The sequence below is a fragment of the Manis javanica genome, chromosome 3 (assembly GCF_040802235.1).
Source record: "Manis javanica isolate MJ-LG chromosome 3, MJ_LKY, whole genome shotgun sequence".
Lineage (NCBI taxonomy): Eukaryota > Metazoa > Chordata > Mammalia > Pholidota > Manidae > Manis > Manis javanica.
The window spans coordinates 147,679,366-147,698,121 of record NC_133158.1 but is presented as its reverse complement, the minus strand read 5'-3'; positions in this window follow the sequence as shown (position 1 = coordinate 147,698,121).

Sequence of the window (18,756 nt, the reverse complement as noted above, 5' to 3'; positions counted from 1 at the left end):
GCAAAATCTTTTCCTCTTTCAAGATAATTTGTTATCTGATCATAGAGACTGATTTTTCAATCTTCAGAGGTAGTTTTGGAAGGCAAAATTTTACTTTTAAGTGTTTGAGGAAAAGAGATTAATTCGTTTAAAAGCTAATTCATTTAATTATTCAACTAACACTTGAATGACTACTCCATGCTTGAATCATCTTATGAGACTTGAACAAGAGAGAATCATAACCTGGTTCTCATACTTTGATTCTGCTTTATGATCTGTCTCTAGATAGTTCTATGAAGGAAGTGATGTTTCCTTTTTAAACTCATGAACCTTTTTTGATGAGGACTCCTAGGGTCCCAGAGGTAAGCCTGAATGAGACAGATAAAGCCTCTACTATCAGGGCTGGAATGAGGACACAATAACACGGCTTAGGACTATCCCCAACCTCCACATGTCCGTGAGTCCAAATGTCAGTTTGGAGAGGGGGACCCAGGCTGAAGCAGCATCTCAGCAGGAATAAGGCTCAGTTCCCATAAGAGCCTACAAGGGAGGCAGGGTGGTCAGTGGCTTGAAACATGGACTGTGGAGTCAGACCTGAGTGCATTCGTGTGCTACACTACTAAGGAAGTAACTGGGGCATTACGATTAACACATTGTATTCATATTTCACTGGTCTTTCCCTAATGTCCTTTTTGTGTTCCAGGATCCTATCCAGGATACCAATGTACTTTTAGTTTCCTGTCTCCTCAGCCTTCTCTTGTCTGTAACTGTTTTGAGGCTTTTGACTTTTGATTGCCTTGAATGTTTTGAGGTGTTACTGGTCAGGTGTTCTGTTGAATATGCCTCTGTTTTTTTCTTTCCAATAACTTTATCATGATAGAATTCACATACCTTACAATCTACTTATTGAAAGTGTACAATTCAGTGGTTCTAAGTATCTTCATGAAATTGTGCAACCATTTCCACAATCAACTTTGGAATGTTTCATCACCCCCTAAAAATTCCATAGCCAAAACAGTTGCTCCCAGTTCTCTCCCGACCCCCACAACCTCTGCCCTAGGCAACCACCAAACTACTTACTGTCTCAGCTTGTCTATTCTGGACATTTCATACAATAGGCAGTCTTTTGTGACTACTTTGACTTAGCATAATGTTTTCAAGGTTTATTGATGTTGTAGCATGTATCAGTTTTTCATTCCTTATGTTGGCTGAATAATATTTCCTTAATGTGGATTTGTCTGATGTTTTCTTCTACTTAGAATGAGTTACGGGTTTTTGTAAGGAAGATCAGAGAAGTGAAGTGCCCTTATGACATCATGTCAAGGAATACATGCTATCTGTATGACTTATCACGGTGATATTAACCTTGATCACTTGGGCCAACGTAGTGTTTCCCAGGTTTCTCCACTGTGAAGTTACTTTTCTCCTCCTTCCATACCCTGCTTTTAGAAAGGAATTGGGGTGAGGTGAGTGAGCAGTGGAAGGTGAGAGTATTTGCATAAATTTGGGAGTTCCGTACAGGAGGTTTTTTTTCTCCCATTCAGTCATTTATTTATATCGGTATATTTACTTCATACTTTGCATATTTTATGGATGTTTATTTTATACTTTGGGGCTTTGCTATTTATTTTCTTGCTCAAAGTGACCCAGCTTTGGCCATTGGGAGCTCCTTGAGGTTGGCTCCTGTGTTGTGTCTCGTTGATATGTCCCATCTTTTTTTTTTTAAGCCTTTTCTTTTTGGTACTGTAAGATGTTCCTGGCTCTTGTATGTTCCCTGCACCAGCCATAGAATCAGCCATTTTTCCAATAAGTCTGGTTTCATTTTTTGAAGAATGGTATTAGAAACCAAGATCCAGGTGTTAGGTGTACATGTTGCTACTGGAGTGTGTGTCACTGTTTCCAGGCCTTCTCAGTTGATAAAGTTAGGAAGTATATTTATGCGTATTAGCTCTTGTATATATACATGTCTTTAGTTATTTCAGTATCTATATTTACCAGTAAAGGGTAAGGTCACTTAAAAAAAAATATCCTGAGATGGACAAACACTTCGAGAGGTTTAGTGTTTAAACAGTGTAGCTTCTTAGCTGTATAGAACCATTTGTTCCATAAATGAGAACAGTGCCAAAGAATCCTCTACTTGACATGATTACCTGTGTTATACCTAACTACAAATGCCCTCTCACCACCTGGTCAGAAGACAATTCCCATCATACCATGTGGCTTCTGTTCTCAGGGTCTCTGGTTATCTGTTTTCTTTTTTCTTCTTTTTTTTTTTTGATATCATTAATGTACAATTACTTGAGCAACATTATGGTTGCTAGACTCCCCCTATTAAGTCACCCCCACATACCCCATTACAGTCACTGTCCATCAGCATAGTAAGATGCTATAGAGTCATTACTTGTTTTCTCTGTATATACTGGCTTTCCCGTGTCCCCCACCCGCTACATTATGTGTGCTAATTGTAATGCCTCATTTTCCCCCTTATCCCTCCCTTCCCACCCATCCTCCCAGTCCGTTTCCCTTTGGTTAACTGTTAGTCCATTCTTGGGTTCTGTGAGTCTGCTGCTGTTTTGTTCCTTCATTTTTTGCTTTGTTCTTGTGCTCCACAGATGAGTGAAATAATTTGGTACTTGTCTTTCTCCACCTGGCTTATTTCACTGAGCATAATACCCTCTAGCTCCATCCATGTTGTTGCAAATGGTAGGATTTGTTTTCTTATGGCTGAATAATATCCCATGTGTATATGTACCACATCTACTTTATCCATTCATCTACTGATGGACACTTAGGTTGCTTCCATTTCTTGACTATTGTAAATAGTGCTGTGATAAACATAGGGATGCATATGTCTTTTTCAAACTGGGCTGCTACATTCTTAGGGTAAATTCCTAGGAGTGAAATTCCTGGGTCAAATGGTATTTCTATTTTAAGGTTTTTGAGGAACCTCCATACTGCTTTCCACAATGGTTGAACTAGTTTACATTCCCACCATCAGTGTAGGAGGGTTCCCATTTCTCCACATCCTTGTCAACACTTGTTGTTGACCATCCTAACTTGTGTGAGGTGATATCTCATTGTGGTTTTAATTTGCATTTCTCTGATGATTAGCAAGTGGAGCATCTTTTCATGTGCCTGTTGGCCATCTGAATTTCTTCTTTGGAGAAGTGTCTGTTCAGCTCCTCTGTCCATTTTTTAATTGGCTTATTTGCTTTTAGTTTGTTGAGGTGCATGAGCTCTTTATATACTTTGGATGTCAACCCCTTATCAGATATGTCATTTACGAATATATTCTCCCATACTGTAGGATGTATTTTTGTTCTGATGGTATCCTTTGCTGTACAGAAGCTTTTTAGTTTGATATAGTCCCATTTGTTCATGTTTGCTTTTGTTTCCTTTGCCCAGGGAGATATGTTCATGAAGAAGTTGCTCATGTTTATGTCCAAGAGATTTTTGCCTATATCTTTTTCTAAGAGTTTATGTTTCCTAGACTTACAATCAGGTCTTCGATCCATTTTGAGTTTAGTTTTGTGTATGGGGTTAGACAATAATCCAGTTTCATTCTCTTATACATAGCTGTCCAGTTTTGCCTACACCAGCTGTTGAAGAGGCTGTCATTTCCCCATTGTATATCCATGGCTCCTTTATCATATATTAATTGACCATATATGCTTGGGTTTATATCTGGACTCTCTATTCTGTTTCACTGGTCTGTGGCGCTGTTCTTGTGCCAGTACCAAATTGTCTTGATTACTGTGGCTTTGTAGTAGAGCTTGAAGTCATGGAGCATAATTCCCCCTGCTTTATTCTTCCTTCTCAGGATTGCTTTGGCTATATGGGGTCTTTTGTTGTTCCATATGAATTTTAGAAGTATTTGCTCTAGTTCATTGAAGAATGCTGTAGGTATTTTGATAGGGATTACATTGAATCTGTATATTGCTTTAGGCAAGATGGCCATTTTGACAATATTAATTCTTCCTAACCAAGAGCATGGGATGAATTTCCATGTATTAATGTTCTCTTTAATATCTCTTAAGATTGTCTTGTAGTTTTCAGGGTATAGGTCTTTCACTTCCTTGGCTAGGTTTATTCCTAGGTATTTTATTCTTTTTGATGCAATTGTGAATGGAATTGTTTTCCTGATATCTCTTTCTGCTAGTTCATTGTTAGTGTATAGAAAAGCCACAGATTTCTGTGTGTTAATTTTGTATCCTGCAACTTTGCTGAATTCAGATATTAGATCTAGCAGTTTGGGAGTGGATTCTTTAGGGTTTTTTTTATGTACAATATCATGTCATCTGCAAACAGGGACAGTGTGACTTCTTCCTTGCCAATCTGGATGCCTTTTATCTCTTTGTGTTGTCCAATTGCCATGGCTAGGACCTCCAGAACTACGTTGAATAAAAGTGGGGTTAGTGGGCATCCTTGTGTTGTTCGTGATCTTTATGGAAAAGCTTTCAGCTTCTCGTTGTTAAGTATAATGTTGGCTGTGGGTTTGTCATATATGGCCTTTATTATGTTGATGTACTTGCCCTCTATACCAATTTTGTTGAGAGTTTTTATCATTGTCTTTTAGGTGCAAGTCCCCAGGTCTCGTAATCTGAGGACAGTAGCATATTGGTTAAATGAATGAAAGCACATCCATGTGATCATTAAAATTGACACTACAGTTGTACTCATAAGAAAATACTTGTATACACAAAATATTATGTATTAAATGAACCCATTTCTGCAAAAATATATGGACAAATTGTAAGCATATTCACTATAATGTTATTGCTGTGTTAAAATAAATTACAGGGGATTCTAAATTTCTCCCCCCTCCTTTTTTTTATTTTCTTAATCTCCACAGTTAACACATACTACTTTCATAGTAAGAAAAATTCTCCCCAAAAGTAGATTCTCCTCTGAGACGGAGGTTTAACAGCACTTTAATTAGACCAATATTTAGCTTAACCATTAGCTGAAGAAACCAGAAGCAGGACTTTTAAATGAAATTAATGGATTAAAAGTGACTTTTCAGAGCCTGGGGAATATGGGAAAGGACAAAGCTTGATAAAAGCAAAACTTTTCAATACTTGACAAAGGAGTATGAATTATCTGAAAGCTCAAGAAAGGAAAAGAAAAAAAAAACTTAGAGAAAAGCAGTTGTTAATAGGAAACGGCCTTTCAAAAGGAAAATTGGCCTGATGCCCTTGTTGGATTGGGTCTGAAACTAAGTGTGCCTGAGGAACCTGGGCACCATTGTGGAATGAGCTCCATGTTACTTGTTGAAATTAAATCCATAGCTGGAAGTCACACACCAGGGGACTGGATTAGAGAGGAGAAAACCATGAATCACCTGCCTCTGGGAGACAGGGCTCAAGCCATTCCAAAGAAGGTAAAGAGTGGCTCCTGAAAGGTGCATATAAGGATGAATGCATATGGGGTGTGTATTCATAATGACATACTTTGACATGCATTGTTTTATCTTTAGTTAGTTTCATGAATTTTAATATTGAATCACTGTCACTAATCAACATGTGGTTAATAGTTGCCCTAATCAGTTTATTTAGAAAAACAAACTAGTTTACAGTAGATTCAAATCACCCTAAGCCTGAATCAACTCCTTTTCTATTCCAAATATAAAATTTTGTTATCAGATAAGAGTTAAAGGAAAAAAACTTCCATAATTTCTCAGAATTGCTTAAAAATTCCTTGGTTTCTTCTTTTAGGTTTTGTATTATGAAATTTTAAGTCAAGATTTAAATGAAAATTTAAAAATACCTTTCTCTATCATTGTAACTCCGCGGGGGAGAGATTTTCCCAGCCCAGGGCAAATTACCTTTGAAACTGAAATCAGTCAAAGGGAGAAATAAAGTAGAAGAAACCCATTTATTATTTCTAACAAACAGTCATCCACTTCTGCTTTCCCATGTCTCTCATGACCTGGCTGCAAAAGGGACCCCAGCCAACCTCTGAGATCCAGATATGCCCTTGCTCCCCATGTAATCACCTACTGATATGGAGATGGACTACCTCTCTCCCTCCACTCCTTGGAAACACCGATTGGTATGGAGATGCACTAGGCCAGGTGAGAGATTCTGGAAATACTACAGTTTTACCCACAATCATACATTTCAATTGAGCACTCCTTAAAAATAAGTACTAAAAATCTTGCAGTTGAGCAAAAAGGGTATTGAATAGAGCTTTTAGGTCATATCCTAACGCCATCATTCTTCATGGCAAATTGGGAAAATGAATGAACCAGTAGTAAAGGGAAGCAGAAATTGAACTAATTGTAAAGAAGAAACATGGCATTACATATGTGGCCTAGGCCTAGGTTACTTAACTTTGCACAACCTTATGACAGCTCTACAAAGTAGATATTATTGTTTCTAGTTTACAAATGAGGCAGGCAGAATGCAAAGTCTTAGGAACTAAGCCTGGGCTATAGAAGTTCTATATGAGTTGGTTAAATACATACATACATTAAAAGGAGGACTAAAAGACCATACTAAGTCTGTGAACTTGCCTGTTTTTGAACCTTTCAGCCTCTGAGGAATCAAAGATGATTAATATCAAGTTATTTTCCATACTAATTATCAAGATCCTCTGTGGCTTCTTAATCACTCAATATTGCACATTCTTGGGGTGGAGTAAATGGCAGAATTTCCAGAATCTCCCACTTGGTCTTAGGCCATTACTGCTGGCAGCCTCCCACAGCCTCCTGCAGTCTCTGGTGGATCCAGAACAAGGGGTGGAGAGAAAACAGCTATTGTTTCATCCCCTTCCTTCCTGGTACAGAATTGGTCTGGTGTCTTCCAGTCATCAAGTACCCACCCATGGAGTTCCTCCTGGAAGGGGCAGGCAAGGAAGGCCAGAGTGCGCCATGGCTGCAGGGCATGCGGGCCACCCTGTGGGGAGTGGCTCCATTCCTGGTTAGCGAATAACAGCAAACTATGAGCAGTAAAAATGGTTTCTCCCAACAGCCCTTCCCCTTGCCTTGCTTCGGTTTCACCAGATTCATAGGGGAATTTGTTACACTTGGTAAATCCAGTCTTAAAAGAATGCCAAGTTGGTGACTAGGACTGCAAAGAGGAGAGGATAGACTATCCTCCATCTGACCCCTATCTTGGCTTAATATGAGCTGGCCCACATATGTAGACAACATGTACTCTCCAAGGTATTTTGTATCAATATTCTAGAATTGAGAGGATTGTAGCACAAAGGTATTCTATGAAAGTCAATGTCTGGTTCCTAAAGTCTGTAAAGCCATTTTCTCTAGTTCACAGAGCTATTTTTTTAAAATTGAAAATCAGGAAAATAGGGGATATGAGGAAAGTTTCTGCTTCTGTATTTTAGGTAGGAATTCTTACATTTGGTAAATTTATCCGTATTTTTGAACTTTGAAAAGTGGAGAAGCTCTGTTTTAGAAAATATGTTGAAAAGTGTACTAATACCTTCCCATTGAGTTTCAGAAAGAGTAAAGATTTATCTGTCTTTTCCTTTTCCCTTTACTACCCTTCCCTTCCTGGACTGTCTTCCCTATGCATGATAGAGAAATTATGTCTATTTTAAAAATTATAAATATTTAATGAAAAGTGTATTTCTTGATCTTACTTCTATTGGGACACATTTCAGAATTCTTTTTATAAAGGAAAAATATTACATTGACTTTAATTACACATCCACCCTAAGGTTTTATAATGATTCATGACACACAGATCTTTGACTTACCTAAGTAATATCATAGTAGATACAAGATAGGAAAAAAGCTCATTATCCATCCATAGAATGGTCAAAGAAATAGGGTTCATGTATAATCTAGTTTTCACTAAATGGCTGTTAAAAAGAATAAAAAGCCTTATGTGCTGATATGAAAACATATAACTTAATCATACATTTATTTGAAAAAATGTAATTACGTAAATGCATAAAAATACTGTAAACTTCTAAAGTAGTTTCATTTGGAGTAGGTCAGTGGAGGAGGGAAATTGGGGTTGAACATTTTATTGTATATTCTGTATGCTAGAACCTTTCAAGAGAATAAATTGATCTATCATTTCTATCCCTGTATTATTTTTTTAAGTCCATACTAGGGATACAAGTTTTCTTACCTTTCCTGTTGGTGGATAAAATACCGCCAAGCTCTGAAGAGAAGATTGCCTTCCTCTTGAAATCCTTTTCCTGTTCCTCACTTTCAGCAATAATCTGGTTTATATGTCACTTTTCTCCAGGAGTTTCTGAAGAGCTTTTATTGTGATGTTAATACTTCAGGTTTATCCCTGTAGTTGCTCCCATTAAAATTTACATGCCCCCACCTCTTTCTCCTGGAGCTTTCCTCCCTATTAAGTGAAAATGGGAATCTAGTACCAACAATAAGCTACCTCAAAAGCCTCTTTAAGCAGAACATCAATTAATGATATATTAAAGATAACTTTCTATGTTAGCTGGCAATGCTAAAAATGTGAGCATTTCTCAACCTATTTAAGAATTCCATGAAGGTCTGCTTCATGTTGGGGTTTGGTGATACTCTAGCTGTCTCAGTCCAAACTCCAAACAAAATACAGTACGGAATCTCCTCTTTGCCCCCTCACCCTGCAGTGCTGAGTGATCCTTTTCAACTGCCCTCATGCCTAAGGCATTCGAACAGCAGCATCTTCCTGAGGGGCCAAGCCACTAGATGTGGGATGATGTGAGTCATTTGCTTCTGCTGTAACTGGGAGATTGGTGGCCAGGTGTTTGAGCATGCGCCATTCAGCCTTTTTAACTCCAAGAATGGCAGCCTCCAGCAAGTTGACCTCAGGGTGTGAGGTCAGGGGGCTGAGTCTCTGGCCCATCAGAACCTCTAGGTGGGGAAAAGTGGCTCTCACAGCTGCCCACCTCTCCGTGCTCACCGTGGCCCTTTTCCACAGCAGCCTCAGTTCCCCATCTTCATCAGGGATGGGATCCCTGGTAGCCAAATCCTTGGATATGTGATTTGTGCTCACTCTGTGACGATCCTTAATTCCTCTTAACAGCTTGAGTCCACCTTTCTAGCAATTTACTATTGTAATTACCCAAGAGTTAGTCCTAAGCAATTACCCAAAGAGCAGAGACTGGGTCTTATATTCTATCTCCAGTACTTAGCCTGACACATAGTAAGCACTCCATAATTGTGAAGAGGAAAAAAAGGCAAGAGTGAATAAGAAAAAAGGAAAGAAAAAATTTATTGAATTTCTTTGTATTTTTTCCCATTTCTGATGCATTGTTTTTGCTTTTACCTCCTTGTTCTTTCTCATTTCATTTTCAATACTACTAATCTTTTTCCTAGTATGCATTTTTCCCTTCTTTCTCCCTTTATACTTTTTTCTTTTTTATTCTCAATGTTGATTCTAACTATTTGTTTGAAACTTGTCTTTCTGTGTGACAAACTCTTGGTCTATTTCACCTTGTTATCTTAAAACCTTTTTTAACAGTAAGAATCAGACCTCATAGGGAACCTCATTTGACCATCCCCAGGGGCAGGACCCACTGACCCAGGGGGCTTAAGACATTAATTTTTACCCAGCCTCGTCCTTTTGAATCCAACTTAGTCACTTAGGTTTTATCCTAACCCAGTTTGTCTCTGGGCTGTTATGTAGTAACACTAAAGCTCTTCCAGTTATCATTGACAAATGCACTAACATTTTCAGGGGCTCAGATACTCACTGAATGTGGGCACTAATTAGCTGGTCCCCATGAATAATCGGCCATCCAAACTTTACCTTACTCTTTGACTCTAATCTCATTAGTTGCTCCAAAGCTTTTCAATCACCCTCAACAAACATTTTCCAGTACCCTGTTCCTCATTCAGTGTGGACACAACCAGGATTATCCCTATTAATAAAAATTGTTTTTTCTTACCAAATATTTCACTGTAGGCTCCTTTATAGTCACTGTAAAGCACCTCCAGTCACCATCAACGCAGGAGCTAACATTTTCCAGTACCAGTTTCTCAGCCCATGTGAACACCACCTGGTTCTCACCTACTAAGACTGGTCACCCAAGTGTTTTCCTACCACAGTTTCACTTACATCCCTCTCTAGTCTCTTGTACACTACTGCAATTGTCATTATCAGGACAGCCAACATTTTCTGGGGTCTAATCATCACTGATGTGGTCCCTGCCTCTGGCTTCCTGGATTCAAGCATACTGTTATAAAGAAGAAACTACAGGGCCCAGTTCTTTGCCCAATTAAGATGCTAGATCCTGGAGAGGACTTCCTAACTTCCCAACACTCTCTCCTTATATCTCCACTCATTCTGTGCTCAGAAGTCAACCCAACAATACTGACCCTTGTCAGTGCAGTGTTCCCAGATCCAGTTTGGATTCTAAACAGCCCCAGAGGTGAAGTCAATAGGGGGTAAAACTAGGACCTCTGTTAAGTATCTACTGTCTGGCAGCTTCTCCTTTTCTTTGTAACCCTTATCTCTTTGGCTTTCTTTGTCTACATGGGTTTACAAATGACATGAGGATCAACTGTCCATCTCCTAAAATTCAACAGAAGAGTACTTGATGTTCTGATTCCAGCCTCAGAAGAAAGTGGCCAGCTTTCCAAAAGCTACTCTTGGACTGCTCCCTGCTCCAACTGTTTCTTACGAGGTTTTGATACCACCTCTGACCCCTTTACCTTTGCTTTCTCATGAGCAAAGTAAAAACAGACATTCCATCTCCCCGCCAAACCTAGCCCACTCCACTATATCCGCACTTATCCCATGGCCCTCCCATTCCAGCTGCCTCAAACACTTGGGAAGTTCTGCTTCTCTGGGAGAAACTCTAAGGTTCTGGAGCACAAATGCCCTGTCCTAAGGCTGGCTATGTTTTCCCTCCTTGGGAGAGGGGAGCCCCTGAACTGCACCAGGTGCAGTGTTCATTTTTCTTTGTCAATACCCAGCTCAGCCCTTGGAATTTTTCTCCCCTGCATAGAGAAGAGGTACCTAGAAACATCAGATCACAAAGGTAAATGTCTTTCACAGCAGCCAAGGCCAAAGCAGCACACTGAGGAACTGACCATCAGATCCATAGACACCCAGATTATGAACTGGGCAGGGATTACAGTATTTTGCAATGAATTCAGTATTTTCCCTGCATCTCCTCTCTGTAACAGTCTTCATTGCACTCTGTGGGTCTGGGTCAGCCATGCTGCATCTGCTTCCAAACTATCTGTATCCACTCCAACCCCATAATATTTCTTAGTTGGATATGCTGCCTCCCTCCTGCCCACTATTATTTTTTGATTAAAAGAAACCAGTCTCCACTCCTTGCCTTATCCCAACAAGAAATATAAGTAGAAACTCACCAAAGATGACAAGCCTGCACTGCTTCAGACCACAGCTTGTACTGTCATACTCCTCCTGTGGTAGTCCTACGGCAGAGTCTAAGAGCTGCCTGCCATGTGTCCAGGCACATGGGTGTGGCTCTGACTTCCTGACAGGGTTCCCAGGGAACTTCAGCAGGTGGGGCTTGGGAGCAGCAGGCATTCATCAGGGAAGCATTTTTGGTGCTGCCCTCAGAAGCTGCTTTCCTTAGCCCTCTGGCTCAGTTTCGCTTACTCAGCAAACATTTAAGGGGACCCTAATAAGCTCAGTTCCAGAAGATGATTATGAGATGTGTTATCAGCCCCCAAACACCTCACAGTCCCCTCTGGGATGACTTTTTCCCTGAAAAGTTGATTTCCAAAACAGGCCTGCCTTAAGTTCCCAGGGACAACATTTATCTGGCTACTGGGTTCCAATGGACCCCACAACTCTGGATTCCACCTTTACCTTCACATGGCTGGGGCCACTCCTGTAACAGTTTCCTGGTGGTGGTCCTAACCAAGCTCCTTCAGAGAGTTTACTCAACCTCTTCCGGATTGGTGTTAGGGAAGCAATCATCTTTTACGTTTTCCTTTAAGCTTTCCTTTTGCTGTTCTCTGCCAGGAGAAATAGATTATCCCTTCCTCTAGGGAACTCTCGTATCCCCCCAGATGGTGCTTCAGAGTTCAGAGGGTATATAGCTCAGGGAAATAATTATAGAACCCTAGGATCTACGGTGATCTCTGAAGTATGGGGACATGGAGGTCATTGAATCAATCTCCAGTTTAGCCCCACCCACCAAACCTGTACTCCTGCCTCATGTTTTTCACCTTGGGTGTGAAGTCCCGCTGTCACCGCTGTCAGCCACCCAGAGTGAGTGGATACTTTGAAAGAGCACACTTTGTTATTCAAAGCTTCTTCAGTATGCTGTGTAATTTTGTAAATGGGAAAACAAAGTTCTCATACGGCATCAAATAAAAAAAAGCAAACTACAAAATGATATTTACCCTATCAAGATGCCTGGATAAGAGCGTGGATGGCTGTAGATCAGATCTGGAAGGGATTATGAAACTGAACCATGTGGTGTGTTAGGGGGGTAGGTTTTAAGTGATTGTATTGTACTAGTTTGTCTTTTGTGTAATTTATGTAAAACATATACAATATAATCAGAAAATGAGATGAAAATAAGTGGGAGAAGGAATTGAAACAGAGAAGAGATTAGGGCAACTGTCAATGAAGTCTTGTAACTTTTGAGACTCCACAGACCCCAGAGGCCTGGTGACAGGGACGTAAAGTAGGAAGAGCGTGGGACCTGCCACCTGAAGATACAGATTTGAGCCCCAACTAAGTGCGGAAGAAAAAAGTAGCCTGATAGCTGTAAGCCGGGAGCTGGTTATGGTGTTGTTCTGTTGAATGTAAACAATTTCATAAAACATCAGTATCAGACAAGGTCATTTTGTTTCCCTGATAGAGGCAAAAACAAGACCATTGTGTGAATGTGTCTGAGCACAGACACAAATATGAACATGGTGCAAAATGCAAAACTCAAACATCCCCTCACCTGGGTCATACAAGTGACCGTTGCTTCTCTACCAGTTGGAGCATTAGTACCTGCTCCGTTCCTCCTGCCTGCTAGGCAGGGATTATTGAGATACCCAAGTTTAAAATTGCCCCCACTATCTGAGCACATCCAATCCAGAAAAAAAACATGCTTTTTAAAATTTTACCCCAAATAGTATAAGCCCTCCTTAAGAAACTCTTACTGAGAGATCCTACAGCTTTCTATGCAAATATACTATTTACAAATATACAACCCAGCTTTTTATTCTCCCCCAGATGTGAAGCCTTAAAAATTTTTTTTTGTTTTCATTTTACGTACACATCAGTTTTCTTTTCTTTTTATTATTAAAACTTTTTTTAATATTGCAATACCTTCAATGAAATGCACAAATCTTAATTTACAGCTGGATGAACTTTGACATGTGTATACACTCAGGTAACCATCACCCAGATCAAGATATGAAACATTCTAATCATTTCCCCCTTCACCTATTTTAACCATCCCCATCTCTAAGCCAGCAATACCAGTTGAATCTTTCTTATATCATCATATCACTCTGACCTCCACTTCTATCATCACATCTTCTCTCTGATTCTCCCACCTCCCACTTTGATTTATAAGGAACTTTGTGATTACACTGAATTATATTAATCCAGGATAATCTCCCCATTTTATGGTGCTTCATGATTTAATCTTTTCTGCAAAGTTTCTGTCACCATGTAAAGTAACATTCACAGGTGTCAGGGATGAGGACGTGGACATCTTTGGGGGCATTATTCTGCCTACTTCAGTTAGCAGTGAGGAAAACAAAGGTCCTACATTTCAGCAGCAGGGAGTAGGTAATGAGCAAATGAGGAAGTTTATAGTGACAGAAGGTGTTACTCTAAAGAAAAGTAAAGCAGGTTGAGGAGCTGGGAAGCTGCTGAGGGTCCTGGTTTTTTGTTGGATGGCCAGACAAGGCCTCTCTGCGTGGGTGATGTGTGAGCCAGGACATGAACAAACAGAGGGAAGAGAGCTGTGTACATGTCTTGGGAGGAATGGTTCCAAGTGGAGAGGACAGGGAGAGTGCCAGGAGTCGGGCCAGAGAAGAGGCTAAGGCCAGCTACGTGTAGGGCTTCAGGGGCCCTGAATAAGTAAACTGCTCCTTCCTAAATGCTTGCTAGCAAGCTGGAGGTCACTTTCCCGGTGTGCTTTGCTAGCAAAACAAAGCCTGCCTGAAGTCTGTTCCTTTGATCCCTAACCAAACTAAGGCCCCAGAAGCAGGCATTGTTCTGTTCACCTTTATATCCTTAAAGATCAGCATGGTACCTAGGAACTCAGTAAATGTCTGTTATACAAACGGGGAGTTATGCTGTTTCAACTTCTGATAATCAAGCTTGAGACAGAAATGGAAATGCTTTGGACAGTTTTGGATGGAGATAGGCATGTACCTCCTGGTGTTTGGAGGACTACCTTTGCTCTGTCTGGGCTGGAGAAGGGCCATTTGACTTAGGTCGAATAGGGTGGGGAGGCCTAGGTGGTGTGGCTAGAAGCAGAGCTAGGTGCCTACCCGTGCCGCTGGTACCCAGCACGGTGGCGCAACAGCAGTGTTGACCAAGAGAGGCAGCAGAGGGAAGGCTGCCATGGAGAAAATGGTGCCCACCTGGCCCCAGGGAGGAGGTGCTGTCAGCCACGCTGGCGGGGTTGATAGCCAGAAGTGCCATCTCTGAGTTGGAGATGGTTCCAGGTGCCACAGGCACGGAGGGCTGAAGCAAGGAGTGGTGAGAGTCCCCCATCAGGGAAGGGATGAGCCTGGAGTGGGACGGAGCATCCAGGCTAGCAGGGGGCAGCCAAAGGCTATGGATGTCAGTGTCATGTCTCAGTTGCCTTCCAGGATTGCCATTCTCAGACTGGTGGTGAAAAAGAATCTGTTATGTGAATAAAGGGTCAGAACCAAACTCAGCAAGGGGTCCTCCCTGTGACAACCCGCAAATTCCTCAGGCACTGCTGCTGGGAGAGGAAGCACGGTGAAGGCACACTTTATTACTTAGTGCCTGCCTCCCGGTCTGCAGTCCTTCACTGACTCTGACTCAGATCATTGGTGTGCTGGATCCGGCCCTCAGCAGCTGGTAAGAGCTGGTTGTGCTTATCACTCCCCAGTTTCCTGCTCAGTGATAGTGACAGCCATGGGTGTGACAGAGATGTAAAGTAGTAGGAATGCAGAGTAGGGTGTGAACCCCAGAACTAGGCTACCTCCGTTTGACTCCTGGTTTTGCCTCTGCTAGCTTCTGATGTGTCAGGCGAGTTGTAACCCCTCAGTGCCTCAATTTCCTCATCAGTTTAATATGGGTAATAACAACATCTGCCTTGGGGGAGTTTTGATGAGATGTGTGTGAGTGTGTGTAAAGTGCTCGGCACAGGGCATAGCACACAGAAAGCATGTGTTCTGGGTGCTGTGGGAGCCGGTGATTTGCTCATTCCATCTTTGCACCTTAGAGTGGATACTTCTCAGAATCTCAGCTGCTGGAAGCCCAGTCCCAGCAGTGGCTTTGAGAGTGAAGGTTCAGCTTGAGTACGTGTCTTCCTTCCTCTGGCCCCTTTGGCCTACTTCTTCCTGCCTTGAAGACAGTGCTTGGCATCACTGGCCTGTGAATCCTGTAATCACCCTGGAACCCGGAGGCATAGCTGCTTGGCCTTCAGAGTTCTTATAACAGAAAGGGACAGAATGCTGCCAACATCTGTATGAACATATGTTAGACATTTGCTTCCCACATTTCCATACAACAGGCTAAGGTATATGTAGAACTAAACTGTTATAAAAGAATGGAGTCTATGCTCTATTTAGAAGGGCAAGTACGGCATCCATATTGGTCCTATTTAATTGTGAAACCCAATTATTTTATTATGAAGTTACAGGGAGTGAATGTATGCAGGAAAAAGCACTGTACTTGAGTCCTGGGTCTATCACTCATTGTGTTCTTGACCAGAATTTAAGTATTTGGTGGTTGAATTAACCTAGCTTACCTTAAAGGGCTCTTTTCCCTAGAATGTGTTTATAAGAAAAGCATGTAAGTGGGCATTATAGTTCCCTCAATCAGTTCTACTCTTTTGAATTCAAGGTGCAGGGCAATTTATAACAAAAAGAAATAAGAAATATTTCTTGTAAGAAACCTTAGATGACAGCTTGTTGTCTATGTAGCCTGTGAGTTGTGAGATTTGGAATTACTGTGCATTGATAAAGGGTTGGCTGGGCCTCTGGTTCTGTAGAGAAGGGGCACATTTGCTAAAAGTTTTGGGTCTGGCTGATTTGGGCAAAGCCTGATGACAGTGGTTATATGGTGGTCTGATAAAAGGTAGATGAGCTGAGACCTTCCTCCCCTGAAGAAATTCTGACAGAAAAGAGAAGCAAAAATCTAATCATTAAACATCTGAATCACTCAGTTGATGGATCCCAACAGGGGGGGAATTATTATACATACCTTGATTGTGATCCACGGCAAGGAGTCCCCAAAAGTCTGCAAAAGGCAGTGGGCAGGGTGCCTTGCACTTTTTTCTCTTCTTAATGCAAACTGTTCCCTTCTCAGTTTAGGATTTCAACATCTTTTTTTGGAGCACAGCTCAACCCATAATAGCATCCAAGGGGCTATGTATGGAGCAATCAAGTGTCTAAATGGCTCAATAAAGTAATTACAAATGTTATTTTTGTAATGTGTTTACAATGGGCAGGTAACTTTAATATACAGATTATCTTCTTAAAATAATGTGGCAGGTGCTATGTTGAGCCCCATTTTACAGATGAAGAACGTGAAGCTTAGAATAAGTGACCTGTCCAAGGTCACACAGATATTGTGTAGTAACATCAGATTTCAAGCTCAGGACTGTCTAACTCCTGCATCTGAACTTGTAATTAATAAGCATACCACCTCTAGGATGGAACCCTGGGCCTGGGAAACAAAAATGCTCCATGCCCCGTATTTCATTTTTATAAAGTAAAATCTATTCATCTCTTTCTCCATTTTTGCTAGTAAAATTGAGCTCTACAGGCTAGTTCCTCCCACCTTATTGTTTAAGGTATTATTTGATGAATTTTGGTGACTACAAAATCACATAACCACCACCACAGTCTAGATATAGCAGAGGTCCTTACCCTCAGAAGTTTCTTCAGGGCCCTTTACAACCAGTCTCTGTCCCCAGCCCCCAGAGAAAAGGAATCTCTGATCTGCTCTTTGTCATTATAGTTTTGTATGGGCCTGGTTTTGGTTTATAAGTGCTAAGATCCTAGAAAAACAAGTCATCATTATTAATCAAAAGAGCCTGAAAAAGAGAAGAAGGGAATGTCCCTGTCCCCTGCAGTTACAGAGGGAGAAATAACTTTGATAATTAAAATAATCTGATTTGATAAATTAATTTGATATATTCACAAGACTATTAATTTTCATACTCTGTTATTTTAAAATTTATTCATCTGTTTTGCAATTCGAATTTACCTCTTACCCATGATGAATAATTTTATCACATCTATCTTGGTCATTTGGAAAATACTGGCTTGCTGTTACGTAGATCTTCCAAATGCCACACATTTCATTATGCAATAAAAAAAACTCACAGTTGTTAGTATCACCATCAATCTCATCCAGGAAAGCCTTTGAGGATCGGGAAACTGTCAATTTTGTGGTGGTGAGCATACATTTTCAAAAATTCAAATCTCATCTTTAAAACAAATTTTATTAGCGTCAAATACTGTTAGTTATTTTCCTTGAATTGACAGGTTCACTTTGTTCCTTTTTGAGAACCTTTTTAGTCTTTTAAAATTTGTTTTTGTTCAGTCAACTTTGTTTCTGAGATTCATGCATGTTGCCCATACTGTGAACCATTCATTTTCATTGTATATACAGTATTCCATTGTGTGAATATACCATAATTTACTTATCCATTTACCTGCCAGCAGTCCTTTAGTGTTCCTAGTGTTTTGCTGTCATGAATAATGCTGATATAAAAATAGTTGTACATATCTCCTGGTATCTATGTGTTTCTCTTGGGTGTATACCAAAGGGTGGAATTGCTGGATTGTAAGATACACACATGCTTACCCTTACAGATAATGTCAAAAACTATCTTCTTAAGTTTCTTTCCAATTTTTAGTTACATATACCATATAGGTGTAAGTATAGTACAGGAGTTTCCATTGATCCACTTCCCTATACTCGCTATTGTCAGTCAGTGTAGTGAGTACACTACACTACATGGTGTCTTGATGTGATTTTACTTTCTATTTCTATTTCCTTGAGAAGACTGAACATCTTTCTAAATTATATTCACCATTTTTCCTCTTCCTTGAAATACCTACTCATGTCTTTTGCACATTTTTCTAGTATATATTTTTTTATTCATTTGTAGGCATTGTTTATTGATTTTTGGTATTGGTTCTATGTTAGACATATGCATGTGTTGCTATTATCTTCTCTCAGGTTGTGGCTTGTCGTTTCAGGTTCAAAGTTACCAATGTTTGTTTTATCGATAGCACTTTTTGTACTGCTTACATCCCTAACCTGAAGTTGTAAAGTGTTATCCTATTAATCCATCTGGCTCAGGCCACAACGCAGTTGAATTGAAGTGAGTTAGTTTTTTTTGACACCCATAATAAAATATCACAGACTGTGTGGCTTAAACGACAGAAATTAATTTTCTCACAATTCTGAAGGCTGGAAGTCTTAGCTAGAGGTGCCAGCAGATTTGGTTTCTAGTGAGGCCCCTGTTCCTGGCTTTCAGATGGCCCTCTTGTTGCTGTGTCTTTACATGGCCTCTTTTCTGTGCATGTGGAGGAGTGAGCCCTTTCTGTAAGAGCACCAGTTCTATCAGATTAGGGCCCTAACCTTATGACATCACTTAACTTTTATAACATCCTTATAGGCCCTGTCTCCAAATGCAGTTACATTG